The sequence below is a fragment of the Callorhinchus milii genome, unplaced genomic scaffold (assembly GCF_018977255.1).
Source record: "Callorhinchus milii isolate IMCB2004 unplaced genomic scaffold, IMCB_Cmil_1.0 Scaffold38, whole genome shotgun sequence".
In the NCBI taxonomy this organism is placed as follows: domain Eukaryota; kingdom Metazoa; phylum Chordata; class Chondrichthyes; order Chimaeriformes; family Callorhinchidae; genus Callorhinchus; species Callorhinchus milii.
Window position 1 is genome coordinate 177,557 of NW_024704779.1, and position 14,581 is coordinate 192,137.

The 14,581-nt window shown below is 44.1% G+C and overlaps 1 non-coding gene across 1 annotated transcript; it reads right to left on the minus strand.

Moving 5' to 3' along the window:
- Window positions 1–14,124: 14,124 nt before the first annotated feature.
- On the minus strand, window positions 14,125–14,211 carry trnar-ucg. The gene is given in 2 exon segments: window positions 14,125–14,160; window positions 14,175–14,211. It is a non-coding gene; the product is annotated as a tRNA-Arg (tRNA).
- Window positions 14,212–14,581: the final 370 nt, after the last annotated feature.

Consider the following 14,581-nt stretch of genomic DNA (forward strand, 5'->3'; position numbering starts at 1 on the left):
GCAAGTCGAACAACAAGGATCATGGTCTTTTTTCTTCTCACATTTTTATATACTTATGCCCACCGTCAATGCTCAGCTAAGGCCAAGAGCCATTTGCTCGTAGGAAAAAACATTTAAAGTGGGAGGTATAAGTGATAAGAATTCACCAATAGCCTGATATTGGCGGCAAGAAGCTTTAAATGATTAATCTATAACTCAAAATCGTCAAACTTCAGCATCACTTCAGACATAGGCAACGGAGGTTTGTTTGAAATAACAATCACAGTGAAATCCAGTAGCTTTGTGGTTGGAGCCCTCGACTCTCAAGTGAGAGACCTGGGTTCATTTACCTGCAGGGCGAGACGCTGTGCAAGTTTCCTTTCTCTACATGCAGCAGGTTATCAAGCAGTATGTAGAAACCAACTTGTTAGTCGATAGGCGGATCACTTTACAGGGGGTAATAATTCCATTAAATAAAATAGATTGGTCACTGGAAACACGACTGTGTGCGGAATACTGCTACTGCAAATAGTTGCCACTATTCGCCAACAAAATATACAGTCAATTTATTTCACGGTATATTCTGTGAAGCGCGTTGACACGTCTTGAAGATGTGATAAGGCACTATAACATATGTAAGGATTATTATTATCCTATATGCAAGAGGAATCTTTATGTAGGCAGATTTTGGAGACGAGGAAACTCAGATAGTTGGAAAAGAGCATTAAAAACTTTAACTGCCGGAAAGTAATGGTCACATAGAAATTAAATAGCTGAATTTCATATGTGACTAAGAAATGCTGCTCCAAGTTAAAAAAAATAATATCCATTGATTTGATAAGCGAATGTGGCAAAGATCATGCTGCCAGAAACAGCCAAGCTCGACTAGAAGCTGTTCTCCCAGTGATGGACTACAGATTTCTGAGGCAAGCCCCCATCATTTTTCCAGATTTCAACTGTGGTGTCTGTCCACAAGAGGGGTCACTCCATTAAGAGGTAAATATACAGAGGATCCTCGCTGATTTCAGTGTTTGTTAGTTCATCGCTTCACGTAATCATCACACGTATATTACATGGATTGGAGGCTCATAGTTTAACGTTGAAGAACCATTCTGGATTACAATATGATGAGGAATGTTTGGGACATGATATGTCTAACTACATGACAGCAGCATTTGTCAATTGTCTAAGCGTAACACCCAAATCCGTTGCTTTCGTTGGTTTCCTCAAGAGTGTGAAGCCTCTTATTGAGACTGGAAGCCATGGGAATCCACGGCCAAAATTTTGGATTTAATCCAGAATGTGTAATCCAGCTCTAGACTCCATGTATGTGTTATCACTGGTGTCTACACGCATCCCTTTTGAAGTTAGTGTCAGGAAAGACTAGGCCATGGTCACCCACCAGCTCAGATGTGTTTATCCATGATATTTTGGATTGCGCAGAGGAGGAAGGACTTGAAGTATCATTTCCAGGCTTTCCTGACAGAAAATATCATTCACCCAGCGAGTTTTTTCCATCTAAAAGCCATGACCTGGAAATGCGGTCAATGCAGATTAAATGACAAAGTTTCAACGTGGTTTGTACATATATTTGTAAAGGAAAAAATGTAAGTAGCTGTGGAGAAAGCATGCGGCATTGGGAATCATTGGGTAACTCTTTCACACAGCTGGCACAGATGTGATGGGCCTAATGGCCAACTTCTGTGCTGTAAGAATCTATGATGCTGTGCGTACTTTTGCTTAGGCTCTGTTTTGTCTGCCCCACTCTGAGAAGGGACGTAGACAATCTGGTCATTCTCGCCTCTTTTCAAAGACAGCAATATTATAATGTAGGTTATTGTTTTTTCATGTATGATTTGACACACAGGTCTGTCTTGTAACTTTGAGCTGCCAGGTTGACACCGAGAGGATTCATCCTACCCATTTGCAAAGCCTTGGACAAGCCGTCAGGAGGATATGAGGTAAAATGGAAATGCTTGCAATAAAGTAGGGTTCAAACATACACTGACGAATCACTCAGCATTCTGGATGTCGAGTCCGTTTCGCAGTGTGGAAACCGACAACAACATGGATTCCTGGTAAATGACATAGAATGTGGATGCTCACAATATAATCTTCAAAATGGCATTAATGTGAAACATAAAAACATATGAAACGCTCAATGAATAACGTCCAAGGGCCATTTAGTTCGCAGTGCACCTTCCTAGTGGTTGCAAGCACATATGCTTCTAACTACGTACGCACTGTATCCCATTCATGATACTTCCTAAAATAAAACTGTTTAATCTGTTTTTGAAGGAATCAACACTAAGTGTTCAACCTTCACCCGAGGGCACATGTTCCACAGGTTTACTATTTGCTAACTGAAACACTTTTTGGGTAGATTCAACCAGTTTGCACACAACAGTATCTGAGAAAGATTCATGTAGTGAGTGATCAATTGTATCTGGATGTTGGCCAGCATACTGGGGTCACAAAGCTTTTGTTCTTCTCTTCCTGTACCCAATTCTCTCTATACTTAGTTAAGCAGGATGGGTGCCCCTATGGAGAGCGTGTGACTTCTATTCCAGACGGGATGAATCCATATGTGACTGCGGTTATATGTGGATCTCTCAGTTGATTTAGAAAATGTATCAACAATTTGCATTTACGCATGTTGACGACTGGGTTAGTGTAGGCATGGATGAGATAAACAGCTGCCCTAAATGAAATCCTTGAGGTGTATTGCATAACTCAGAGGGTGTAAATGTTTTCCACATGGCGTATAACTGATTCATGATCATGTGCTTAAATTGGTCAACGAAGCGTTCCACTTTACTTTAAATAGGACTCTGTTTTGCGCTTGAGATTTATTGTTTTTCACGTGAGCTGCTGTCTGTACCAAGAGGAGTAATCTTTTTGTTTACCTTGTAAAGATGACAGCTCCGATAATGTATAGGATAGAAGTCATTTACTACCCGATTCTCGCTGCTGTTGGTGTTCCTGGCAAGTGTCCCACAGGGATCGGTATTGGGACCACTGCTCTTTCTAATATATATTAATGATCTGGGCTTGGGCATAGAGAGCACTCTTTCCAAGTTTGCAGATGACACCAAGTTAGGTAGGGAAGTAAATTGTGAGGAGGACTGTAACCAACTGCAAAGAGAAATACACAGAATGGTGGAATGGGCTGACATGTGGCAGATGGATTTCAATGTGGATAAGTGTGAGGTGATACACTTAGGGAGGAAGAATGATAGGAGGCAATATAGGCTTGAAGCTCAATCTTAAGGGGGTGAACGTACAGAGAGATCTGGGCATTCAAGTAAGCAAATCATTAAAAGTAGTGGGGTAGGTAGACAAGGCAATAAAAAGGGCATTTGGTATTCTGAGATTTATTAGTTGGGCACAGAGTATAAGAGGAGGGAGATTATGGTTAATCTATACAAAACACTGGTTAGGCCTCAGCTGGAGTATTGCTTCCAGTTCTGGACACCTTACCTCAGGAAGGATATTAAGGCACTGGAAAGGGTGCAGAGGAGATTCACGAGAATAATACCAGGAGTGGGGAACCTTAGCTATGAGGACAGGATGGAGAAGTTAGGACTTTTCCCATTAGAGCAGAGAAGGTTACGCGGGGACCTGATAGAGGTCTTCAAGATCATGAAAGGTTTCGATAGGCGAGATAGGGAAAAGCTGTTTCCACTGGTAGGTGTGTGTGTCTGTGACCCTTGGTCACAGTCTGAAGATATCTACCAAAAGAAGCTGAGGGGAGGTTAGAAGAAATGTTTTCACTCAGCGACTTGTTAGAATTTGGAATGATTTGAAAGGGCAGTGAAGTCCGATTCGATAACAGCTATTAAGAGAGAACTGGACAGGTATCTGGAGAAGACGGGTTTGTGGGGTTATGGGGAGAAAGCTGGTGATTGGGGTTAGTGAAGTGACGCTGCACAGACTCGATGGACCGAATGGCCTCCTTCTGTGCCGTAACATTCTATGAATCTATGAATAAAAAAAAGAAAGTGGTTTAACCGATTCATTATTTGGATTAATATGCAGTTAATTCAGGCTAACTCCGTTGGAAACACTCTCTCTTCTCAATCAGGGCGTTGCTGGGTTCAGTCCCATGTCTCACTACGTCTTGTGTGTCTGTATGCGCGTCTCTCGCTCTCTGTGTCTCTGTATACGCGTGTTGGAGTTTGTCTGTGTATGTGACTCAATTCCCTTCGCTGCTTGTCATTCTATTTCTCTATATATGTGTGTGTGTGTGCGTGTGCCTCTGTCTCACTCTCTCTGCATCTGTTTCGCTGTATCTCTCTCACACGATCAATGTTAACTATCATGTGTGAAGGGTGCTATATAAACGCCAATTGTTGTCCTTTTCTATCTCCTTCTGTATTTATATCACTTTCTCTCTGTGTCTGTCGTTATCTTTTGCTCCCTCTCTCTCTCTCTATCTCTCTCTCTCTCTCTCTCTCTCTCCAGTATTTCATTCCAATAATCTATCTATGATATTTCCGTGTGAGGTTTGTGTGTTTAGGAGTGGAAATCTCGGTTTGGTTTAGTTAGTGATACGTATGGTGATGTATTTGCATGTGTCATGCACTCGGCTGAACTCCAACACTGTGTATCTCCTTCTCACTTTCTGTCTCCATGTGCCACTTGCTTTCACTCTCTTATTGAATCTGCGTTTCTGTCTTTAATTTTGTCCATCTCCCCCTGTCTCAGCTGTTCTCCCCCTCTTTCTCTCTCTGTCAGTCTGTGGCTATGTCTATCGCTTTGTGTGTCTGTATTTCGCCCTCTCTGTCAATGTCTCACTTACTCTCCGTCTTTGTCTCTCTCCCTCCCTCTACCTCCCTCTCTGGCTTTGTGTTCTTCTTTCACACTGTGTGTCTCTGTATTACTGTCTCTTTATTTTTCCTGAAATGTGTGTCTCTCTGTATATCCCTGCGTCTCTCTTTTTCCATGCTGGCATCTCGGTCTCTCCCTCACTCTGTCACGCTCTCTCTCTGTTTCTCTCTCTGTAACTCTCTCAGGTTGTGAATCTGTTATTTGTATCTCTCTCTGTCTCTTAATGTTTGTATCACCGTGTATCTCTTTTGTCTCGCAATATCTCTGTCTTTCTGTGTAGCCCTGTAGCTCAGTTTGTATGTCTGTCACTGTCTCGCTAGCTCTCCCTGTAACTCTCTCTATCTCTGTATGTGTATCTGTCTCCACGTGTCTCTCTATCAGTATCCCGGGTCGGGTTGTGATGGACAGCGATGCAGGTTTCACTCCAGTTTCTTTCGAGTTGAAATAATTGGGAATTGAGGAGCGAGTGGAGACTGTTGCCCAAACCAAAATTTCATCCACAAATATACAGTCAATTCACTTGACAGCATATTCTGTGAAGCGCTTTGAGACGTAAAAAGACGGGAAAAGCGCTATATCAAGTGTAAGGATTATTGTTATTATAAAGTCCACAACTTTCACTTAATCAGCACTGTGCGAAATGTAACAGTGGATTATTATGACTAATCATTTCTCTTTCTCACTGCAGCTAACCTCCTGGCGATTCTGATCCTGTCTCGAGGGAGATGCGGTCTCTCCAAATGTATATCTCGCTATCTGGAGGCCATGTCAGTGGCTGATCTGATGGTGGTTATCATATCGGTGATTTTAACACGGATTGTTCCTACTTACATCCCAAACTCGTTCACGCTCATCACACATGTGTGCCGGGTTCTAGTTGCACTGGATGCTGCAACGTCGACAATTTCTGTCTGGTTAACTGTGGCTTTCACCTTTGATCGGTATATCGCCATCTGTTGCCAAAAACTGAAAACAAAATACTGCACCGAAAAAAAAGCTTGTACAATGATAGCGGTATTGAGTTTGTGCTTCTTTGTGCAAAACATTCCCTGGTATTTTGCATATGGACCACAGGTCATAGTTAACAATACACCAATCGGCTGCACTACTATAACTAGCTATCTCACCTCGCTCACATGGATAGTGTTTGATTGGTTCCAACTTATTCTAACACCGTTTCTCCCATTTATTCTGATTTTGCTGCTGAACGCCCTGACTGTCAGCCACATACTGGTGTCCAGTCGAGCCCGCAGGAGATTGCGGGGACACAGTGATGGGGACAGGAATAGAGGAGCGAGTGACAGTGATCCAGAGATGAGAAACAGAAGGAAATCCATCATTTTACTATTTGCTGTTTCCGCAAATTTTATATTATTATGGATGACATTTATTCTATTTTTCTTATACTGGAGGATTTCAAACATACATTACTACACAGGATATAATGATCCTTTGTTCATTGTCTGGCGAACTGGCTTTATGCTGCAGCTCTTGAGCTCCTGTACAAACACGTGCATTTACGCAGTTACTCAGACTAAATTCAGAGAGGAGATTAAGAAAGCGGTGTCATTTCCGTTTATTCTAATTGTTAGATTATTTCATTGACAACATTCGCCAGTGATGTATGTCTCTGTGTGACTGACACAGTGATTAGTTTCATCCTTTCTGTGTGCGAGTTTCTCTCTAACTGAGTGTCTATGTTATTGTGTCTCTGTCTGTGTATGTGTTTGTGCCTGTCTATAGATATGTGGCTGTCTTTGTGCCTATGTATGTGTGCATGACTGTGTGTGGATGTGTATTTGTGTGTCTGTGGTTGTCTGTGTGTGTGTGTGCGTGTGTGTATTTGTGTGTGAGTGAGTGAGTGCTGTCGGCTATCGCTTTCGGAAATAAAAGGATATTAAGCAAGAGTTAGTAATCCAGGAATTAAAAAAGGACCCTGGGAAAGGGACAAACTGATGGTTTTGTTAGTTGTTTCAGTTTTTATATTAACAATAAATACATTGATTAAGCAACATTTGATTTGCATTGAGTGCGATTTTCTTTGTGCAAAACATTCCCTGTTGATTGTATCTGTACCACATACAGGGTGTCAAAAGAAAACAAGCCATCACACTTCTCTCAAATGGGCAGTATTTAATCTTTTTGACTTTATGTCAGAAGTGCAGTGAAGGTGCTTGCAATTGGCTGCCACATTTCGTCTACAAAATATACAGTCAATTAACTTATGCTATATTCTGTGAATGGTTTTGTGACGTCTCAAAGAAGAGAAAAGGCATTATATCAAAGGCAAAGATAATTAATATGAATATTATTATCATTTTCTCCAGTCCAACAATTTGTCAGTAAGCCTTTCAGCGCACAGTGCTTCACAAGTCCATGCTCACATCTAAAATGTATGTCATCTCTTTCCTAATAATTTACATAATGATTTTAAATCAACAACAGTGGTGAATTCAGTATTTCTTTCTTCTCAGCTCGAATTATTTGCAATATACCAACGGATCAAAAGTATAAAATTATAAGTGTTTCGGTCGAAGACGGCCAATGCGATTCCATATTAATCCAAAATGTATCAACTAAGTCCCACAATCTCTAACTGAGACAGAAGATACAGTAAAAATGGCACAACCCGAATCCCCTGGGAAGAATCGTTCACTTTCTACGTCGACACCATGTAACTCGTAGTTACATCTTTCTTTAATGAGTTTCTAAATCGATCTGCCGTTGTCACAGAGAATGAAGCCCACATCATTCACAAACTTCTTGCGTCGTCTACTTTCCTATGGGAATACGATTGATAGGAAGAAAGAGAAAATGGAAACTTTTGTTTCCGTAGCTTTCTCCAGCCCGCGTGTTTTTCAGCCTTGAGTAGGCAGGTGTCTGAAGTGGTAGTCTTCCTTTCTGAGAAACATACTTCTTACACGTGTCTTTCAGGACCTGGTTGTTCATTATCTCAGAGGAGTGAACATCTTCCCTGGAAAATATGAAATGTAATCAGAAGCTGATCTCAATCGGTGCACTGAAGCTACTGTTAACTGCTAAGCTAGTCATTAAATCAAACTATCATTATTAAAGGTTCATAGGTAGATTTCAATCTCAAGGTATATACAGATTAATTAAAATTATTTTAAAGAAAAACACATAAGCTTCAGCAATATAATCTTACAGCCTCATCTTGAGAGTGAGAATCTAAGTTTCTGGGTCTCTCAATGAACCTGTTTTTGAATCACACTTGCCAACTCGAGGTGATCAGCCTATACTTTCATTTTGTTTCAAAGCGACTTAACACAGCAGATTAGAATAAGCAATATAACAATCAGTACGCCTTGCAGTTGTACGTTTCGTTGCTTATCCTTAAAAGCAGCCTGTGCAGCACGCCCTGTAAAGCCCGCTGAAGCAGCAAGGCTCCCCGAGCTCAGTGGGTGATCAGAGGGTAATAAAGTATGTATGATTGTAAGGCTGGAGCCCGTGTCTACTGACATTCCCTGTCGGTGGCCGCCGTAATTACTGACAGTGACCACCGCCCGTGACGATGCCGCCAGAACCTTATTACCGGCTGCGGGGAAGCCCCGCGCCCTCCATTCACTATCAGGTGTTGATTTTTCTCCACCGCGGCCACCGGGTTTCTATCAGTATTTCACAGAGCCTCCAATCTCTCCATTTGCTGTCTCAACCGGAGAATTTCCTTTTCAAAATCATTCCATGGAGCTACCCCAGAGGGAGGATACTCCTTACCTTCTTGACTGATATGCGGGGGCCCAATGCCCAGTTTTACTGCAATTATAACACACTCCTGTTTTTCCGGACCCGAACTTCATCTTCCTTTTCCTGTTCCCATTCTTGGAGGGAGTTTCCCGCTGCTGTTGCCGCTGCTTCCGCCTTCCATACCTTCTGCTGTTTGATCATTTTCTGAGGTTCCATTGGATCTGAGCTCTGGGAAACTATTTCTGTTCTTATTCCCGATGCCCCCCCCCCGCCATCTTTTCTGGCGAATGTTGTTCTTGTCTTTTTTTGTCCTTGCCTTATACCTGATGATTTTCTAGAATTGGCGGAGGTTTCTGTAAAGCTGCTCTCAAAGCTGCTCCAGTATTAGAAAATTATCTTTTAGATTTGCAAACTCGTCTTTTACCTTTGTATTTTCTTGGTTAGTAATGGCTGAAGTAATGCACTGCTCAGCTTTTGTGGCCAGATGTCACTGTAATTCAGATAGTCTGACTAATATGAATTTATTTGTATCTCCCCTCTCTTACATTTCATTCTATATGTGCTCTACTTTCGCTTGACATCTCTCCGCACAAAAAATATGCGGGAATAATCACATACACCAACAACTGTCTGGCCTTCTTCACATTAATACGATCTTCATCAACTATTTATCAAGTTGATGTGTTACTTCCTTATAGTCTGGACCCTCACTGGTCACAGCGGAATGCTTCCTTGTGTGTGAGGTTGTGTGTGTGAGAGTGTCTGTGGGTGACATTGTTCGAAGTGGAGGTGTGAGTTTGAGTGCGCGTATTTCAGTTGTGGGGGAGACGTGTGTGTGAGGGGGATATCAGTGTGTGTCAAACCGGGAGAATTGAGGGTGTGTTTGGGGACTGAGTTGCATGAGGTGTGTGCGAGTGTGAGTTGTGGGGGTGTGAGGTGTGTAAGCGGTGTGTTTGTGGTACGTGGGTGGAGATGATGTGTGTGGAGGGGATCTGAAAGGTGCGTATGATGCGTGTTTGTGTGCGTGAGGTGTGCTTGTGTGATTGTATGTGTGAGGGGCGTGTGAGTATGGTGTGTGGACATGTTGAGAGGTGTTCGTTTGCGATGGGTGTGGGTGTGTGAAATGTCCGTGTGCGGAGCAGGGGTGGATGTGTGTGAGATGTGTTTGGGTGGCGTGTGGGTTTGAGGTGTGATTGAGTGAAGCTGTGCATGTAAGCTGTGTGTGAGGTTTGGCAAGTGAGTTGTGCGATGGTGTGTTTGGGAGGGATGCATGCGAGGAGTGTGTATGTGTTGAGGGTATTGTGAATGTATGTGGGGCTGTGTGAGTGTATGTGAGTATGTGTGTTTGTGGGTGTGAGCAAGGGAGTGTTTGTGTGTGAAGGGGGTGATTGTCCATATGTGAGATGTACGTTACGTGTGTAAGAATGTGTGTGAGAGTTGCGTGCTGTGTGTTTGTAAGGTGTGTGTGTAGTTTTTGTGTGTGGAGGGGGAATGCGGGAGGTATGAGGTGTATGTGTGATGTGCTTGTGGGGTTGTGTGAAGGTGTGCTCGTAAAGTATGTGATAGAGTGTGTGTGTGATAGAGGTGTGTGTGATAGAGAGAGTGAGCATGTCAGGTGTGTGATGATGTACAAGTGAGGTGTGCGTGTATTTGATGGTTGTGTGCCTCACGGTGTGTGTGAGGATATATGATTGAGGAGTGTGTGTGAGGGGCATGTGTGTATCTGAGGGTGTTTGTGTCTAACGGTGTGTGTGTGAGTGAGGGTTTTTAGTGTGTGAGGGGAGTGGCTACTGGGTGAGGGGCTGAGATAATGTGTCCCGAGGCCAAATCTTCCTGTGTTTGATCAGCAACAAACTGAGGAAGAGCAATAACATTGTCAAACACACCCAACGCTCAAAGAAACACAGCCGTTAATCCAACACCTTCTCCTTTCCTTACAACAGCAAGATCTGTCGTCAGCTCAGTTATTTATACACTTCCCCGGGTTTGCTTGATATTATACAGTCACCCTATGCTGGGGCGACGGGCAAACTGTGCGTTGCTGTGTACATGCTGGAGCCTGTGTGCTGCGCTATGATGGGGGCTGTGTGCTGGGCTGTGTTAGGGGCTGTGAGCTGGGCTATGCTGGGGGCTGTGTGCAGGGCTGTGTTAGGGGCTGTGTGCTGAGCTGTGTTAGGGGCTGTGAACTGGGCTATGCTGGGGGCTGTGTGCTGGGCTGTGTTAGGGGCTGTATGCTGGGATGTGTTAGGGGCTGTGTGCTGGGCTCTGCTGGGGGCTGTGTGCTGGGCTGTGTTAGGGGCTGTGAGCTGGGCTATGCTGGGGGCTGTGTGCTGGGCTGTGTGAGGGGCTGTGAGCTGGGCTATGCTGGGGGCTGTGTGCTGAGCTGTGTTAGGGGCTGTGTGCTGGGCTGTGTTAGGGGCTGTAAGCTGGGCTATGCTGGGGGCTGTGTGCTGGGCTGTGTTAGGGGCTGTATGCTGGGATGTGTTAGGGGCTGTGTGCTGGGCTATGCTGGGGGCTGTGTGCTGGGCTGTGTGAGGGGCTGTGAGCTGGGCTATGCTGGGGGCTGTGTGCTGGGCTGTGTTAGGGGCTGTGAGCTGGGCTATGCTGGGGGCTGTGTGCTGGGCTGTGTTAGGGGCTGTGTGCTGGGCTGTGTTAGGGGCTGTAAGCTGGGCTATGCTGGAGTCTGTGTCCTGGGGTATGTTGGCTGCTGTGAGGTGATTATGTTGGGGGCTGGTTGATGTGATATGATTGGTGTTGTGTCTGGGCTTTGCTATAGGCTGTGGACTGGGTACTTTGGAGACGGTGAGCTCGGCGATGTTGTGGGCTGTCTGATGTTTATGATTGGTGTTCACTGGGCTGTGCTCTGTGCTGTGGATTGAGATATGTTGAGGGGAGGGGCTCTGTGCTTATCCTGGGTGTGGACCAGAATCGAACAGAACTAATACTGTCTAAGTTGTCATAACAAAGCAGTGATTGAATTCTGCTCCATTCTTAGAGCTGGAGTCCATTTTGTTGAGGTGTGAAAAAGCGATACAGTGGCCTTTTTTGGGTGAACATTAATGGTCACGTGATACTACTGCAGAGGGAAGGGAGGTTCCAGCAACAGAAAAGTCGAGACAAAAATTATCATTTACTTAATGACTGTGTGAGGGATATTGAAGCTTCTGCTATAGTCGTCTCCAAAATCCATTTTACTCCACCGCACACTAAATGCGTGTACGAAAAACTAGGATTATTATTATTATTAGGCACCATGGGACGTCCTTCAGAGATGAAACGCACTGTATAAATTCGAGTTTATTTTGTAACATTATTAGATAAAGAATCTTTGAGCTCAGTTGGCTGCCACAAAGCTATTCATTGTTATCCAAGTCACAGGAGAATTGCAGCATCTTGAAGGACATATGAATAGGTTGAACACCCACGTCCACACAGCTTTGAGCTGGACTCTCAACATATCTACAACTGCAGACACTGAATATTTCTGCTCTCGGCGGCGAAAAATAAGGCATGACATTATTGTGACTTCAGTTATAAGTTCCGGATGTCAGCCGATTTGGGAATTACACCAGAGGACTTTAAGGCACACCGTGATCTCCGTTGTTTAATAAAGCATAAGCAACTAAAGGCTGTGATTTCCAAAGAACCAATTTTGGGGCAGACAGAGCATCTGGGATATCAAACGGATGATTGTCACTCAGCATAGGGAGCGGCCGTGTCACTGCCGGTGAAGAAAATCACAGAGATAAGTGAGGCGAGACCTTAAGAGAAGCTGATATGAAAGAGACTTTACTACATTTCAAATAAAACACTCTGAAGCGTTTTGACGTGAAAGAAGCTGTGTTAATTAGAACGATCGTTGTGCATTATTGTTACTTATCATTCTTGAGTTGACCCCAAAATTTGAGATGACCAGTTAGTTTCAGATGACCAGTTAGTTTCAGATGACCGGACCGTGTGAGATAGCCAGACAGTGTGAGATGATCAGACAGTGTGAGATGACCAGACAGTGTGAGATGGCCAGAGAGTGTGAGATGGCCAGAGAGTGTGAGATGATCAGACAGTGTGAGATGGCCAGACAGTGTGAGATGACCGGACAGTGTGAGATGGCCAGACAGTGTGAGATGGCCAGACAGTGTGAGATGACCGGACAGTGTGAGATGGCCAGACAGTGTGAGATGGCAAGACAGGGTGAGATGGCCAGACAGGGTGAGATGGCCAGACAGTGTGAGATGACCAGAGTGTGTTAAATGGCCAGACAGTGGAGCATGGAGTCCTGTAGCTCAGTGGTTAGAGCACTCGCTTTGCAAGCGAGAGACCTGAGTTCAATTCCAGGCAGAGGGCGAAACCTTGGGCAAGTTTCCTTACTCCACACAGAGCCTAATAATAATCCCTCCAAAACCCCAAAAACAGTAATAAATTGGTCATTTTCAATCTACGACTGTTTGTGGGACATTGCTGTGCGCAATTGGCTGCCGCGTTCGCCCACAAATATACAGTCAATTCACTTTACAGTGTGTTCTGTGAAGCGCTTTGGGACGTCCTCCCGACGTAAAAAGCGCAATATCAAATGCAAGGATTATTATTATGAATAGGAATAACAAAAATGCAAATTATATTAATCCAATAGTCTCAATTCTTAAGATAATACGAAATGTAACAAGATAGTCGAATAATGAAAGTATATTTATAAAAATAATAAAAGTAATAAGAAATTAGAAATAATAACAATAATAAAAACGGTCACTTTAACATCGCTGCTCCCGCCCCGCCATGGATGGTTTGTCCCACCGCCGCTGCCCCATAACTGATAATCTACCGTGATCAGAGCTTTCTACACACTGTCGATTAATGCATATTATTATGCTATTAATCATTAGTAAACAACATTTGCCGGACAGTCGCCCACCAAAACCCCTAACGCACTTCTTCCCTGTCGCTCACATCCTCCCTCATTATGTCCCGCAGGTACTCCGCTCCCAGACCACCCCTCACCCCGCACCCAGTCCTGGCCAGACTGCACTGGCTGCCTATCCCAGAGACGATCCACTCCAAGATCCTCACCCTCGTATGCATGTCACTGCACTACCCTGCACCCCCCGACTTCTCTGACCTCCTCTCTCCTCAAAACAGCATCTCCTGTTCTCGCCTCATCCTCGTCTCCCGAGTCTTCCGCTCCACCATCCGCCGCTGTGCCTTCAGCCACTATACCCCGAGGCTCTGGAACTGCCTTTCTCACGATCTACGTCTCGCCCCTCCCTTCCCATTTTCAGGTCTCCACTGAAGACCTCTCTTTTCGACCGTGCGTCTGGTCACCTCCATCCCCACTCCCCCCCCCCCCCCCCCCCCACTGGCCCGTTCCCGGGATACGAAACGAGATTCGTTCCTCCAATATTGCAAAAGATAAAAAAAAAACTTCATTTAATAAACGAAATTTGTGGGCATGATGGGCAGCTAAACAGGAAATGGCGTTATCAGCAACACAGAACAGCAAAATGGCTGTTGTAGCTGATTGTACGGGCAGCAAGACATATGTCAAAGGGAACAGGAATTACTATTTTACAATATACAAACATCATAAGCAAAACATCCCTCTGGATTTTTGCAAAAAGACCACGGCAGGATTCGAACCTGCAATCTTCTGATTGCCTACAAGTTCACCGAAGTCAGACGCCTTATCCATTAGGCCACGTGGTCTACGTTATGCACAGAAACGTTGGTGCTAACTGAAATGCTACTTCCAGTCATTGTGTTTAATTTTATTTGATCATCTCGTTTTCTGCTACGGTCAAGAAAAACGGAAATCTACAAGGAAACTAAAGTGTTTAAAATTTGCAATTGCAACATCTTCGCACCTTTTTCTATAACACATACAACAATTTGCAATTATTTCCCTCCAGCCACGTAGATTTCTGCCAAATTCGGGAAGCGTAAAAATCTTTATTCACAGAAATTGGTGGTAGGAGAGAGTTATGATGTTTTCCTCCAATGTCAGTCAGTGTTTACCCAGTGATGCTCGCAATATAAATGCACGTGGGTGTAAGCAGCAAATGTGAGGACAGGCACT